Source organism: Spodoptera frugiperda, chromosome 14, assembly GCF_023101765.2.
Source record: "Spodoptera frugiperda isolate SF20-4 chromosome 14, AGI-APGP_CSIRO_Sfru_2.0, whole genome shotgun sequence".
Taxonomy (NCBI): domain Eukaryota; kingdom Metazoa; phylum Arthropoda; class Insecta; order Lepidoptera; family Noctuidae; genus Spodoptera; species Spodoptera frugiperda.
The window spans coordinates 6,749,405-6,765,922 of NC_064225.1; the positions used below are offsets into that span (position 1 = coordinate 6,749,405).

At 36.9% G+C, this 16,518-nt stretch overlaps 1 protein-coding gene across 2 annotated transcripts in view; it reads left to right on the forward strand.

Annotated features, from left to right (window-relative positions):
- Positions 1-16,518, forward strand: part of LOC118279350 (uncharacterized) — a 29,915-nt gene continuing 13,397 nt past the window's right edge. Inside the window, exon 1 of one of the 2 annotated variants that reach the window (XM_035599018.2) lies at positions 1-174. The gene's annotated coding sequence lies outside the window, so the exon portion shown is untranslated. The remainder of the gene's footprint in view (positions 175-16,518) is intronic. The other variant, XM_035599019.2, reaches the window with a different exon arrangement.

The window sequence follows — 16,518 nt, forward strand, 5'->3', positions numbered from 1 at the left end:
CAGCGGCCAGTATTGCGCGGACTGCGTGCGCGTGCGCGCGTTCCACTTTCAAATTCAAAATCACGTTCGAAACAGCCAGTGATATTGTAGTGTTTAAGTTTAGTGTTTTATTTTTTTAAATAATATTGTGTTAAACCTTTTTTGGTGGAACGGAATTGGAGTTTCTAATTGAAGGTTTGTTATTTTAATATTTGTTTATTTGAGTGAGTGAGTGAATAAACAGTTCCGATGTTCTTGCGAAATGTTTTTGTTGATATTAGTGTAGGTCACTCGTATTTTATTATGACTCGTTTTGTAGCCTCTAGGTACATACCTGCTATGTGATTACGACATATCAGTTTCTTTATGACAGTGATAAAATATTCAAAGAGATTGGTAAATGACTCAAGTTCTAGAGGAAACAACGTAATTGTTAACTGTTTGACTTAAAACTTGACTTAAACTGAACTTAAGTTACTTAACCTAGCGTACAATGTAAGCAGCTAAATCGCCTATTACATACATATTTGAATAATACACTAATTATGAATGTAAGTGGGCATTTTCATCTTCATAACGATGTGTACTTTAGTGATTTTTATGCAACATGTTTATTTACATACAAAAGACATCAACGACTGAGCTCTATGTTTTACGGTTTGAATTGAGGAAATTATTTTCTAGAAAATGTTTTATTTCTTTTTATTGGCGTTTTTCCTGTTATTTAAAGATGAGTCTGAATCTAAATTAGATTGTACATACATGACTTAATTTATTTATTTTGATTTGTATCTTAGTATTTTATATCTATCATGTTAAAACCATTATTTCCCGGTACATAGCATTCAGAAGGTCGTAAAATAAAAGCATTGCTATCGAACACTGCATAATATTGTTAAAAAATCTACAAACACCATTGTATTCGTGGTGCAGCTATTCGATTGTATAAAACAAATGAAAACTCGACTCTTTTATCAACCAAGCTATGTTTAGTGTTTAGTATTAGGTAATGGTTATAACACTATCTAACGTCACCTGTTACTCGGGCTTTGTCCACGTGGTTGAAGGAAAAATAGAGTGTAGCCTATATCACTCTGCCATCAGACCAGTAGGGCTGATGCCGACGTAGAGCTGCAGACTGCTCAACAGAATACCGAGGCTCCAGTTTGAAAAGCAGGAGTAAGAACAGGATGGTTTTTAGTCAGTAAAAGTCTGACACTCCCTTTCGCCTCGTTCAAGGCGGGAGAAGTCATTAGATGATTTTCGCCTCTTAAAAAAAGTCTATATCACTCTCCACCTTCAGCAAAAACCTTAGTACAAAACGTTAAATTTCTTTATAAATAGAGACAAATAAAAACACGTAATACTTATCTATATATTAATACGTGAAGCAAAAACTTTGTAACAGTTTTTACGAAAATTGCGCGGACGTTGGAGCATAAAATTTGGTACACTTATAGTTTATGTGTAGGAGAATTGCGGAACGTTAATATTTTTCAAAAATAATGCTTATAAAGTACATTAAATCAATAAATAAAACATTACACACACATGCATAGTATCTGATCGTATTTGACAAAACGTCAAAATCGATAGACATTGCGATGGTATTCTCACGTCTCATATGAAAAGAGGTTTCTAATTGAAGGAGGTTTGGTTATTCATGATGCGCCGGAATATATTAATTTGAATTTTACAAAACTAATAGCAATTCGTTAAATACAAATTATCCTTGAACGTATGTTAAGTGGTATTGTAAATTAAATCGTATATGGTCGAATTTCGACCACTAGGCGACCACTAGTACTAAGAATTTCAAAAGTCGGAAATTTCAATAATAATTTATTCGAACCTACAACCTCATGTTTGACAGTCACACTGTATCACTCAATCAACAAAAGCAGCAACTAGTCACAACATACATCATACTGTATACTTATAAATCATTTATTTACTCATTTGTACGCAATACTCCGTCATAACCACGCTTATGTACAAACATGATGGATTTCAGGCCATTTACTAATGAAGAACGCAGTTTTATTGTGATGTAAATACCTAGTTCAATCTGATTCTTGATGAACTATTGTTTTAAAAAAGATATAAGCGATAATGAGTGATTGATCGGATTTAATGACAAGAATTTATGAACTCTCATGAGTGTGAATTCGATGATAATGTCGTACGTTTTATGATGGTGATAGTTTGATGCATATTTAAGAACTCAAACCTTTGCCCCATCGATTTAAGCTAGAATCACCAAGTGCTTTATAGCAAGATCCTTACTTACAAATGCACTTCTTTAGTTTTATTTTGAGGGGAAAAATCATCCAATGACTTTTCCCTCTTTGGGCGAAGCAAGAGAGAGAGTCAAACTCTTTCTCCTCCTAGTAGTTGCTGTTATTGACTGTAAGCTACTTGAAGTTATATCCTTAAAGTAAAATAAATCATCAACGTAACAGTAATACTTTTCGCGGGTATTTAATGTCTGATTTGAAATAATGACTATTTATTACATTAGTGTTGTACATATAATCCGTAACTTTCTATGCAACAAAATAATTGTAGTTCAGTCATTGAACTAAAACTTAATTTCACTTCATATTTACCGCCTTTTTTGAGGAAGGAAAATTATTTAATGACTTCTCCCGCCTGGGGTGAGGCGAGAAGGAGTGTCAGACTCTTACTGACAGCAAGCAAAAAGCCACCCTCTTCATACCTGCTGCTTTTCGAGCCGGAGCCCCGGGCACTCGCTAAGTAGTCCGCAGCTCCAGCACACCATAGCTTAAATCTATTTATGTCGTCAGTCGGTCGTTCAGTCGATCGCTATATAAAGATTTGTACACCTTATATAATACTCTAATTTACGATGACACTGCAACACTGCGTGATGCAGCTGCAAAATAAAATGGCGCCGCATTTTTGTGCGATGCATGCTCGAGGAAGGATGCAAAGATTTCTTTTATTTGTATTCCGGGCGCGTCGGCGAACGCAAACAGTGACCGCTTGAATGCGTCTGTTCCAATCTGAATCTGATTTAAAATATTTTATTTTAGTCTCAATTTGAAATAGCAATATGAAAATATTTCTGAGTATTGGAGCTCATATTGGACTTAAATATACATAAAAGCCATGAGATCCTGTACATAAAAACATTATACCTTTTACTTTTTACTTGAAGAACTTTTTCCCTGCTATGAGGCCCTTGTAGGTAATGAAGTTGTTTTACTACTGAGAATTCCTTAAACGAAAGGCGCAGTAGCTATAAACCTCTTTAGCTAAAGTCAAAGCATTTATTTCAATTAATCCTTAATTAGGCACTTCTAGAACGTCAAATTGAATTGTCCGTCAGTTTGTCTGGCAGCGAAGTTAGGTGTTAGTTCCGAAGTGTAGCTTCGAATGGAGAAGAACGAGCAAGAGACTCCATAAAAGTAAAAAGAAAAGTTCAAAACCAACGGTACAGCAAAAGAATCTGATCATCTGATCACAAAGAAACTGTAACTTATCTAAGGAAAGATGTGCGTGATTGATGAAAGTGCTAGAATTGTTAACAGTACTAAATGTAGCGAGTAGAGACTAGCGGGGCTTGCCATGGCCCGTGCTGACTACCATACGGTAAGTACCGCAAATCCGCAATATATCATAAGTGATAGCACTCACGTTACTTTATATGAAGTATGAAATTGGCTATCAAATTGCCCATACTTTTGTGTATTGTAGTTATCACCATAACGGTCTCATTGTGAAGTAAAGAAAATTCACATCATATCAACAGCCTATAAGTGTCCACTGCTGACCAAAAGCCTCTCGTACGGAGAAGGTTTGAGCATTAATCACCACGCTATCTCAATGCGATTTCAAACTTATAATAAGAAATTATAAGATCTGGTTTCCTCACGATGTTCTCCTTCATTGTGATCCGACCTGGCGTTTTCAAACGATATACATGTAGGCAAATACTGCTGTGGGGCACATGAATGACAAGTGACAAGTGATAGAAGCCGCACGTAGATGATCGACGAACAAATCGTCAGATGACGTCATAAATCCTACATCGCAAGGAAGTTGGGAAGTTTATATGAACTTTACTCTACTGCTATACCAACAGACTTTATCCTTCCACAATCCATGAATTCAATTCTGTCGTGAGATCCTTGAGTCCGTTCCCTTTATCTGCTCCGTTTAGTTGGCAATAGGTACAATGGTAGGTACAGTAAGTGCCCTTTCTACACGATGCTGTGTTGCCAAGGCTATGCCAGTGTACCAGCATAACATATTGCAGTATATGTATATGTGCTATGCACGCTATTACTTAATACTTGCCAGTTAACATTCATGGCAGATTGTTGTTTTAAGATTACGTATGAACCTTCTCTTATTTAAAAAGTTATGTTTTGTATACGGATGTTTCGTTTCGTGGTTTTTTAAGGATTAACCCAACTACTTCAAGTTAGCTGCGGACTACCTAGCGGGTTACTGGGGCTCCGACTCGAAAGGCAGGTGTAGGAACGGGGTGGTTTTAGTCAGTAAGAGTCTGACACTCCCTCTCGCCTCGCCCAAGGCGAGAGAAGTCATTGGATGACTTTTTCCCCCTATAAAAAAAGCAGGTGCTACTCTGTTTGCAGGATTTGAGTTAATATTTTACCTTTTCTAACTGTAACCTAAGTACGAGTAACAATCTAACAGACGACCTAAATAGTTCAGCAAGCAATGGAATGCTCGCTTTCAGTTCAGATCTCAGGGTCACTACAGTTTGATTCCAGAATAGATAAGACAGTGCATATTTGTTATTCCTTTTTATCATTTCATTGTTTGCCTACACAAACCTTGTGCCCTATGTGAGACGAGACATCGAAGTGATAGTTCACTTCGTCCGCTTCAGGTTAGAAGCCTCTCTGTATGACTATGAGTAATTCCTTTTTTTTGGGTATAAAAAGACGTTGCTTTACATACTATTTGATTTGTCCATAACACAATTGGGCGGTATCCTCATTGAAAAAAAAATATTTTGACTTTTAATACAATAAAATATCAAAAAAAGTAAGTGCGAGGCAATACAAAGTTTGCCGGGTCAGCTTGTCATAGATAAATAACATTGTTGATCTCTCAAGTTGTGTGTGAGTCATCGAGATGATTATAATTTTAATTATGACTCAACATTTTTGCATAATTACTTTTTACATAAGACCTCTATCATGCATTAAAATATCGTTTAAAGTCAATGATCGAGTTGATTAACATGTTAATAAAATGTTCCTAGCTATTAAGTTACATCTGTGTCTTGTACGTCGAGCGAAACTTCATATGCGATTCCCGGCGGAGCGAATTTGTAACTATAGTTATAATTAAGAGATCTATAACAAAATAGGCGTGATTGTAATGATGTGATAACAATTAATCATTAAATTATCGGCTTTCTCATGGAACTGTTTGACGAGGCACTCGACTTATTTCAAGCCATGCTAGAGGCGTATATTCATGACACGCAGCACTTCACGACTGTCGCACTGCTACTTACAAGCCGATAACATAACATATAAAAAAGTTATAATCATTGTTAAAACTTATAAAATCATTGCGGAAATAATCAATGGTATCTACACAACAAAATTATACCAACTAATAACCATACGACCATAAAACTCATGGGCGACCATTTTGTGGGTACAATTACAGAATTGTACTGTTATACAAATTGTTTCTTTGATTAATTTAAATTTGTATTGTATTTTATTGGCGTAGTCCTTGGTTGAGGTTGTTACTGTAGAGCATGTTTAGTTTGATACGCGAGTCGGACAAAGCAATAGTATGGTTTTCTCGATTTTAAACTTCTCATAGCTATTTAAATTGAAGGGTCTGGCTTTTGGTCATTTCGTCACTATTTACCCGATATTTTATCACTAACGTGGATGCCATCTGAGATAAACATTCCTATTTATTTCTTGTGTATTCATATTTCACTAGAAACAACAATTTAATAATAAAAAAATAACCTTTCTAAGACACCAATATTCTGAGAAACGTATACGCACCCATTCACATTTTCATCTCAGTATTCCTCCACACCTATTGACATACTATCCATAGTAAAAAATCAAAAAAAAATGACGTAACACACGACCAGAGTTGTGATGTTGAGTAAATGCAAATGTCTGTTGACTCACCACATTAACACGCCAACTGCGTAGGCGACACTGCCGCGGCCATCATAACCTGACCTCTCACAAAAGCACTATATGTAAAGGGCCACGTAAACAGAAATATTGAAGACATTAGGGCCCGTATTATAGAATGATTAGCTACTAGAATCATCGTAGCGTAATGTTTTATAGCCTATAGTTTTCCTCGATAAATGGTCTATCCAACACTATCATTATTCAATTCGAACCAGTAGTTCCGGAGGTTAGCGCGTTTATATTAACTAACAAACTCTTCCGCAAGTATAGATACTTAAGCGAGGATTTCTGATCAAACATACATTTTTATTTGAGAAGGGATACCTGTACTTATCTGTTGAATGTATTTGCATTGCATCCCTTTTTAATTGTACTTGAGACGTCGACTGAAGTGTCATTCTATAATATGGACCTTAAGTTCTTTATTCCACCACGTGTCAAGTTATTCTGGTTAAAGCTTACCACAGATCTATAGAAATATTTACATCGCGAAGTTATTTTGTTTGTAAAGTTACGAATTATTTGCTTATTTCTTGTTGCATTATTGAATGGATTTATTGGTACTTAATTTTATTTGTTGCAGTCTCTTAGATGTTGGCAAGACATTGCATTTTGTGATTTATTCCTAGGGTCGAACTGATTAAATTCCTTTGTAAAGGTTTATTGAATAAAAGAGAACAAAATAGAGTGGTTCTATGGATAATGTCGAGCGCCATGTTGGTCTGTTAAGGTTTATTTTCTTTTTTTCTTATTTTACTTTACTTTGACTAAATATAAACCTTCGTAACGAATTTTAGGTCGGTACGACCATTGGAAGATATAGATAATTTTTTTGTTTTAGTTCCTTAGGGGTATGAATTTACACCTTCATTATTTTTAAAACCGACTCACACTTGGCCATTTTCAGATTTTTTCTTTACCTTGACCCAAAGACCTACCTCCATGCCAAATTTCAAGTCAATACGACCATTGGAAGTGGTCTAGGTTTTTGATGAGTGAGTCAGTCAGTGAGTGTATAGTAAAAATAGCGATTTTCTGACGTCAATATCTCAAGACCTACAATAGGTACATTAATGAAATTTTGTATTTTAGATAAGTTTCGACAGATACTAGAAATTTCATATGCGTAGATAAAATAGATTTTGAGTTATAGGTGGGTCGAACTTGGCCCGAAATGGTTCGTGTAATATAACCCACGGCCGGTGTGTCGGTTTTTTTGCTCGAACTTGGCGGACACACTGCCGTGTGTCTAGATTGAATAAAAGAGAACAAAATAGAGTGGTTCTATGGATAATGTCGAGCGCCATGTTGGTCTGTTGACTCTGGTTCAAGATCTGGCGATATAGCGACTGAGATATTGGAATTCTTTAGAAATGTGCTCAATGCATTAAATACTTAAGTCGTTGACTGCACATAGAAAACTGTTGAAGGCAAATCCTCCGCTAACATCGGTGACCACCACGGCGTTCAATGTGTTAAAATAGTTTCGTTATAAAAATATATGTAAGTTATAAGAGAAATTATTCGTCAGACATAGCCAGGATATATCCCTTGCTGAATTAAAATCTTTCTTTAAAAACGAGCTGAGTCCTACACCACGGGTAGAGCTAACGATTTTAGGCTGTCAATTACACCACCGATTTGACTAGTACTGCTACCCATTTTAGTGGTTAAATAAAAATCACTGTTTACTCACGTACATTAATTGAGGAAAGCTCTACTAGTTTACAGCGTCAGTAGGCTGCGCGACGTCGCTTTATCTGCGCACGCTGCTCATGGTGTCACTCTGTGACTCGAAACTAGTTGAGCTTTTCTTCATTAACAAATTTATGTGAGTAAACTGTGTTTTTAGGTAATGTAGTGTATCTCTCGAGTGTTATTAAAATAACATGGTAGTGATGGTCGCAAAAACACTTACCTGGGTCTGAGTATATCCTAAATTATCTACCGAATACTATAGAAATATCAACCTTCGACTAATTGAACCTTTATAAAGACATACAAAATAGCAATAATACGTTTGGCATTCAGCGTATAATTATCTTTTTATTCACATATGCATATCAGAATGTAGCGAGACCGGTCGTTTGGTTGTCCCACGTAAAAAGAATAAACATTGTTATCAGTTGCATCTGCCTGCAGTCTCGCTGCATGAAGCCAAACCTTTTTATACTGAGTTACAATTTATGAGGCACTGTGCTACTAAAATGAAAGATAGGTACTTAAATGCTGTTTTTCATACTTGAATCAAAATATGCTTTTAATATTTTGTTCACTTAGTTTTGTATTGAGATTATATTTTTAAGAAAGCGCTTATTTGATAGTTAAATGCATGGATTAGGTCAAAATGTTTTCTGCGGACTACCTAGCGGGTTACCGGGGCTCCGTCTCGAAAAGCAGGAGTAGGTATGGGGTGGTTTTTAGTCAGTAAGAGTCTGACACTCCCTTCCGCCTTGCCCAAAGCAGGAGAATCCATTGCATGATTTTACCACTTTAAAAATTTTTTAAAAAATGTTTGAACACGCATAATTCCGGAACGTCGACACCAAATTGGATGTAATTCATCAAGAACCGAATTTAAGGAGCCACATCAATAATTTCAATTCAAATTGAGATCATTTGCAACTCACATACTGCTAACCTCAATAAGCAACCCACTTCCAAATCAAATAGAGTCCTTTTCGCATTGGCGGTCAGTTAACAGTTAGCTTTGTTTCTGCAGGCGTGATGATATGGTGGTGTGCGTGAGTTGGGTTGCAGTGAGTTCAATGGTTGGTGCCTCGGGGAGCGACGTGGTCAGCGTTACAATGGCTTTGAAACAGTTTCGAGTTATTTTAGCCTAGTTTATGAAATGGATTGGTGTAAAGGAGACTTAGGTATACATAGATACTCGTATGTGGTGAAGACTAAGTACATTTGTCACATGAAAGAATTGTCTTTGGTAGACTGTCGCAGGAGTCGACTAACGGACTATGGGTGCTTTTCCACCAGAGATGTGCTTTGTGGCTATGCTGCGATGATAATAACTAACCGGTGAAACTATGTGACCGTTTCCACTGATACTAAGATATATAGCGAGGCGAGTAAGATGTGCTATGGAGATTTGTTGCCGCAAAGTGGTGGTGAAGCACCAGAGATGTGCTTTCCGAAACATATTATTAAACTGCGGTCGGCAACCAACACCTAAATCTGTTCAGAGATTTCTGACAGACAAACATATACATTATTATTTAACGAAAATACCTATAAATTATCTTTACAAGTTAAAGCTACCTACTTCTGTCTGTACTTAAATAAACTTTCCCTGAAGCGCTTGTACCGGTTGTTCGCCTTGAGAACTCTTGTTCCGGAGTTTCTGTAGTTACTGATTTATATAAAAATTGCATTTTATTGCAAGTTATGTACTATTATAGTTTTTTCCTGCTGTAACATTTTATGTTATAAAATTTCAACAAAAGTTGTTTTGCACCTACTGTTGTGCCTCTGCATCACCCTACAGTTAACTGTTGGAGAATGATAAATTGGCATTAAAAACTCGTACCCCCCGAAAACAGGAATCGGAACTTCTTTCTCATTAGTACAAACTGGAACAAATAAACTAATATCAATTCTTAGATTACATTTCGATTTCAGCTATGATCGTCCCACTGCAGGACAAAGGCCTTTACCCTCCTTCCACTCATCTCTGTTTAAAGCCATTAATATACAATACTTAGTCACACCCATAATTAGGCAATATCAACACAGTCTTCAAGAACAACCTAAAAACTGAACAATAAATAAATGCCATTTGTTCAAACTAAACCCCCACGTCCCACTTACACACTTGAGCACTCAAACAATGGCCGCGGACACCACACGCAACTAGTTTAATAACAAAGTTATTCAATCATTCATGTATTTTGTTGCGTATCCTTCCGTGTTGCGAGCAATTAAAGCATTTCTTTTCGTCGTTTTTTTTTATATCGCGTTGCGTTTGAGTGATCCAGTGCGTTGTTTAATTGATGTGCAGTGCGCGTAAGTGGATGGTGAGGTTTGAGAGTAGGTGTAGATCTGCTTCAGTAAATGAGTGGAGTCTGTAGACCATCTATTCTCTGTTTCTAATCGTTGTTAGGCAGAGTTAGTGGAGTAGCGTACTTTGACGGGGCTCCGTATAAAAAAAAAAAAATTTGGGGTCCCATTTTTTGGGGTGAAAATCTTCCAACGACATCTCTCGTCTTTGGGTGAGGTGAGGTAGAGCGTCAGACCCTTACTGTCGTTTGGGAAGCTTCATTTTTTGCGTAAGCCCGTTACGGGGGCTCCGTGGCCCGAGGACCCCGTATAATTGATACAGCAGATTAGCAGATACGGCGCTAGCTACGCCCTTGGGCAGACCCAAGACCAAGACCCAAGACTATTTTGGTACTCTGGTACAGACTAAGTTTTATTATTTGTTTACTGTTGGTTCTTTATGGCACGGTACCATATCCATAGAAAGCACACCAACACACCGATTGGCTGATGGATGACCCTCCAACTAGAGTATTTACAGATGCATTACCTACTAACCTTTTAAAAGGTCTCATCTACAAGCAAATTCTTTAAAGACTTCCAATCCGAAGGCTCATCACAAATGGTCACAAACCACTCACAATTAACAATAGTATTCCTAATGGCTAATGCATAACTTGTGTTCTCAACAAGACCACATACATATGAATGCCTGTGACTAAGCCTCGGTTGGAAACCTGCAGACGATGACACATGCTGTGCATGATACATAAGTGTCCAAGTCTTGAATATATTGAGGTTACATTATGGCTGTTGACAGATACTTCTATTTGCGTGTTTGAATGGAAAATCACACATTATATGGCGCAATTTTTTAAGTAAGGGAGAGCCATGCTTCGGCTCAAATGGGCCGGCTCGACCGGAGTGATACTACGGTCTCACAGAAAACCGACGTGAAATAACGCTTGCGTTGTGTGAATGAGGTTACCGGAGGTTCCTTCCGGTTCCTTCCCAATCTTCCCATTCCCTAACAACCCTTAAATTCCCAACCCTCAAAGGCTGGCAATGCACTTGTAACGCCTCTGGTGTTTTGGGTGTATATAGGTATGTCTATGGATTGCTTACCATCAGGTGATCCGTCAACCAAATTAGCCATTTTCAAACAACTGGTAAACTTTCGCTCTTATAAAAAGTTTTACTAAGATTTGCTTGACTATTTCCTGAGCAACAAATCACTGGGTACTTAATGCGCATAGTAAATAGCGCTTTATCTTTATGTAATCGAAACATTTTCTCGAAGGTACTTAATCAGTTGAGGAAACTGTCAATACAAGTCTCCACAGTTGCGCACTGCCTAGCGTTACCGGGACTCCGGCTCGAAGAGCAGGATTAGGAACAGGGTGGTTATTAATCAGTAAGAGTCTGAAGCTGACGCTCCATCTCGCCTCATCCAAGGCGAGAAAAGTTATTGGATGAATCCCCGCCCCCCTTAAAAATACCCTTAGTCTGTATCAATTACTTAATCAAAGCTTTCTACACTCGGAAAATTCTCAACCTATGTAATTATTATTTTAACTCCATTTATCAATTGAAGATTATAATATGCAAAAAAAGAAACCAAAGAATATTGTCAAACTATGTAATCTAGATACAGTCCACAATAATTGTTTCTTATTTAGTACACCATGCTCCAATTTGTTCATTAATACCATCTTTAATTTTACCAACACTATACAACATTCTCAAAATAATACTCTACTAATCTACTCCACATGAATGGTGTGCCCATATTCAGGTGTATCACCTGTGCAATCATAGACGCTCGCAAACAAACGGGTCAATGCCCTCAGATAAGGACTTTTACTTAGGAAAGCGAAGCAGATCGATGGTTAGTGAGGCAAAGTTATTTATAACGCTAGTAGTTTTGTTAGTGAGTTAATTCCACAATGAAAATAGCTTAAAACTTGTCAAGAAAATTCGGTGAGATCCTATTGTTTAATTATCTGTGTATGGTGTCCGAAAAAGAACTCGTATTTTAAACGAAAATATTGGTCTTTAAGAGTTTCTACGGAGTCAAATAATGTATAAAGAGCTTTAAAACAAGGAAATTTCCATTTTTTAGGTCGATATTATGCTGAAAACCGCTTCAAAATCGATTCAACCAAACGAGAGAACCTCCTTTTTTGAAGTCGATTAAAATTGTACCATTAAAATTATACTCTCCTATATTTACAATAAGATATAAGTAACGTACTTTGACAAGCATCCCTTTAAAACCTAACCTACCCATAACTATTTAGTTATGACATTTTCCGTCTACAAAAATAAGTTGGTAGCACAATCCACGCCTCTTTAGACTACGTGCGAGGAACATTAACAGTACGAACGGACAACTGTCCCACAGTTTTGGTAGTGGTTAGTGTTATTATGCATTGTGGAACTAATGATAGGAATTAGTATGCCAGTCTGTCTGTATGTGTGCTTAGTAAAGAATTACATCCTGCGATTGGATTGGCGAATGAGGACCATTTGGAAGGAAAAAGTAGCACTGACATCTGACGGTAATTTGAGGAAGTTTGGAACGTTTTGATTGTAATTGTAGTCAGTGGGAGGCTATTTAGTGTTTCTGAATTGAATTATTTATAAGCAATGATTGTAATGAGCGTGAATGAGTGTTTATAAATATTTCTTTTCGTCTAATGAATCTGAATGTTAAAAGATGGAAAGGAAGAGAGCGAGCGAAGAAAGTGTACGTGAATGATGTGAGGAATGGTATTTTTTATGGTATACATAAGCCGGTAAACGAGCAGATGGATCACCTGATGGTAAGCAATCTCCGCCACCACCCGAAACACAAGAGGCGTTACAGGTGTGATGCCGGCCAAAACACAACGCAAGCGTTGTTTCACGTTGGTTTTCTGTGAGGCCGTGGTATTATTCCGGTCAAGCCCGCCCAATCGTGCCGAAGCATGGCTCTCCCACTCTTCTGGAAAGTCTTTTCCCATAGTAGGAGGAGACAGTACAGAGAGCAAAGAATTTAATTTTTAATTTTATGGAATAAAGAGCAACAAACAAAAGGAGACACATGTTTAATTAATTTTATCTGATTTACCCTTCATCAATCGATTGTTAGAACAATCTAAGAACTAACAATAACACCAGTATTTTCCTATAAAACCATCTAAACTATCAAACATCTATGGGAACTAAAGGTCGGCAGTGAAGGCGTGATTCCTAATCGATTACCAACTTCTAATTAAGCAGACGCTTTCACGGTCAATGGCAACTTGTCACTAATTCAATGGATTGGCCTTCCTTTGTTTAGTATACAGTCGCCAGCAGATCAACCTACTCCATTCTTTATTCATTGGATTTTCGATTTTATATCATCAATACTATAAAGTTGAAAATGGTATAAAGAAATTTGACGGAAAAGGATAGGTTGACATGCTGTTGACTGTACTTGTCAATGAAGAAAGATGGTGTATAATCGTAGGTCAGTGGTGAATAGAGGATACTGAATTAAAGACCTTTTGGTGAATCGGGAATTACGAGTATTTTTGGCAGTTGGTGGAGTTCTTCCGTTTGAGCCTGTGTTGAATTCTTAATAGGCGCAAATCATCCATTATTACGCTTGCGGGGAGGCGAAAAGGATTTTCAGACTCTTACTGCTAAAAACCGTCCCGTTTCTACTCCTGTTTTTCGAGCCGGAACCCCGGTAACCCGCTATGTAATTTGCAGCACCGGATGCTCAGTGTCCTATGCCTAAGAAATAGGTGCTCTTGTTCCAATACTTTAAACATAAAGCAAACTCATACTAAAGGTACTGATTGTAGAAGTTTGCCCTAACTATCTATTTTAGTAGGCTCGTCCCATCATACAAGAGACAGATGAGGCTTAAAACACGACCAAAGTACAACAAAAGGTATGTTTTAAAAATAAATAAAAGATGTGATGTAATTCTACATCTAAACAATAAACAAATGACAATTAGATATTGCCATTGAATCAATCTACACGATTATATGTACCTAGAAACACAACCCACAGTGATAATTAAAGAAATGTAGGAACCCACACAAGATTCATCAAGAATCTTCAATTAATTTTAAACGCATTTGATTTAATATTAAACGTTCAAGGAGAACTAACTATAAACTGTAGGTGGTATTGTTTAGATATCAGTTAGAAGACACAAGGTAACTTTAAGATGCGAAAGGAAAAATAATAAATAATTTATCTAATTCTTTATTGGTATAGAGGGGAGGGGGGCGCTGATGATAAGTGATCAGCGCGACCCATAAACTCGCAATACCAGAGGTGTTATAAATTACAATTAAATGTCTCATGTTTGATACAAGATAACATAACTAAGTTTGTTTGTTCCTCACGTCAAAACGGCTGAAGGGATAATATTGGGAATAGGGAGTTATGATGCCACAGACGTCACAGACACGTCCAACATATAACACCCCTCTTTTTGCGTTGGGGGCTAAAAATAATGGTTTAGGTATACATGTACTAATAAAAACTCTACTACTTGTAGTTTCGCATCACAGACGGTCTCTTCCTTATGGACAGCGTGCGCGGACGCTTTAGGCTGAAGAAGCTAGTAGGGCTTATCTCAGTTTATAGTTACGTGGGTTAACCGTTATTTTTAGGTAACTCATACTCATTGGCAGTCAAACAGACATAAGGTTATATTATGTCTGCACTAAAATAATAAACACTAGTTTTGCGTAATTTTTGCAAGCTGTCAGGTACAAAAATAATGACTAACTATTAACTAATTGTTGTAGGAGGTATTTAAATGTTAGAAACAATGAGAGGGGGCGTGGTTTAGTCATAAGTCTTCATGTCAAGCTAGTGTATGCAGCCTTGGCCCAGACTATTTGCTGATGGCAAGTAAGATTACATTCGCACATACTTGTAATTATTGATAGGATTGTAGATACTGAACGTTTAACACATGGTTAAGAATAAAAATACTTACATAAGACTGTTAATCTCTGTGTGTGATAATAAAGTGTTTCGTTGTGTAAGTGAAGTTACCGGAGGCCCAATTACCCCCTTTCCTTATCTTCCCAATCCCCGATTCCCTAACAATCCTTAAATTCCTAACCCCCAAAAGGCCGGTAACGCACTTGTAACGCCTCTGGTGTTTCGGGTGTTCATGAGCGGCGGCGATTGCTTACCATCAGGTGATCCGTCTGCTAGTTTACCGGCTAATGCAATAAAACCAATCGAAAAGTCTTTTCACAGTCTTTTCTCGATATGTTTTGTAACTTTTCGGTTCCCGAATCAGTTATGGTGACTTACTTATCTAGACTATAGAAGTAGAAAAAGTAGAATAACTTAAGTTTTAGTTTTTACTAAAAAACTAATTGCAATTATAACACTAATGGTGTTTCAAACATAAATGATACTTCTATAATATTATATACCGGCTTTTTAACTAGCGTGGGCGAAAAACTAGAATTTACAAAGAGAGAATTAACGGAAACTCAGAATGAAATATCGTCGTATAGTGAGAAGTCATTATGACGCGTAAATGGTCAGATGGCACCAGCAGTAACGGTGCTTGGAGACATTATATTTTTAGTTCCCAAACTTTATAAGTGGGGTAATTGTTCACAAATTCCGTAGAGTGCGTAGTTTTGAGATAATTTTGATATAATATGATCTTACAGTTTAAATACGCAGGTGTGAAAGAAAGTGTTAGTTATATTTTTGTGGTGTGTATAAATTGGCAACGTAGGTGTACGTACAGGCCTTTGGTAGATTGGAGTTAGCACACTAGTTAGGTACTGGTCCCGCTAATGTCGTAAAGTCTAATTGTATAATATTCATTAAATATTCAAAAACCTTTATTCATCGATTGACTGTATAATTCATGTTAAATTTTGTCAAAATTCTCATACTGAGAAGAGGATATTCTGACAGAGATGTTGATGAATAAAACATTAACTAAACTGTAGATACCGTTAACACAAGCAGTTATGACAATAATATTCAAACAGACAAACAAAATCAAACGAACGTTTTTAATATTTATAATATGTTATGTATCAATCATTCTGTGGCTATTTACATCATCGGAGAATGCAAACAAAATAATTAACAAACAAAACAATTTCATGAATGCTTTGTTCAAAACAAAACATTGGAAATTCTATCGGAATTAGTAGTTCAGGAAGAGTTTTTATAGAGTGCATTACAGCAGCTCGTATACCTATTATCAAAGGACCAGAGGCGGATAAAATCTAGAGAAAGCCATAGGCAAGCACCTCATGGTGATCCTAATTTTTTTGGCGCCTTTGTCTCTCTATGAGTGCGCGTCTTACAGTGTTGAGTCGCCCCTCTAAAATCTGGT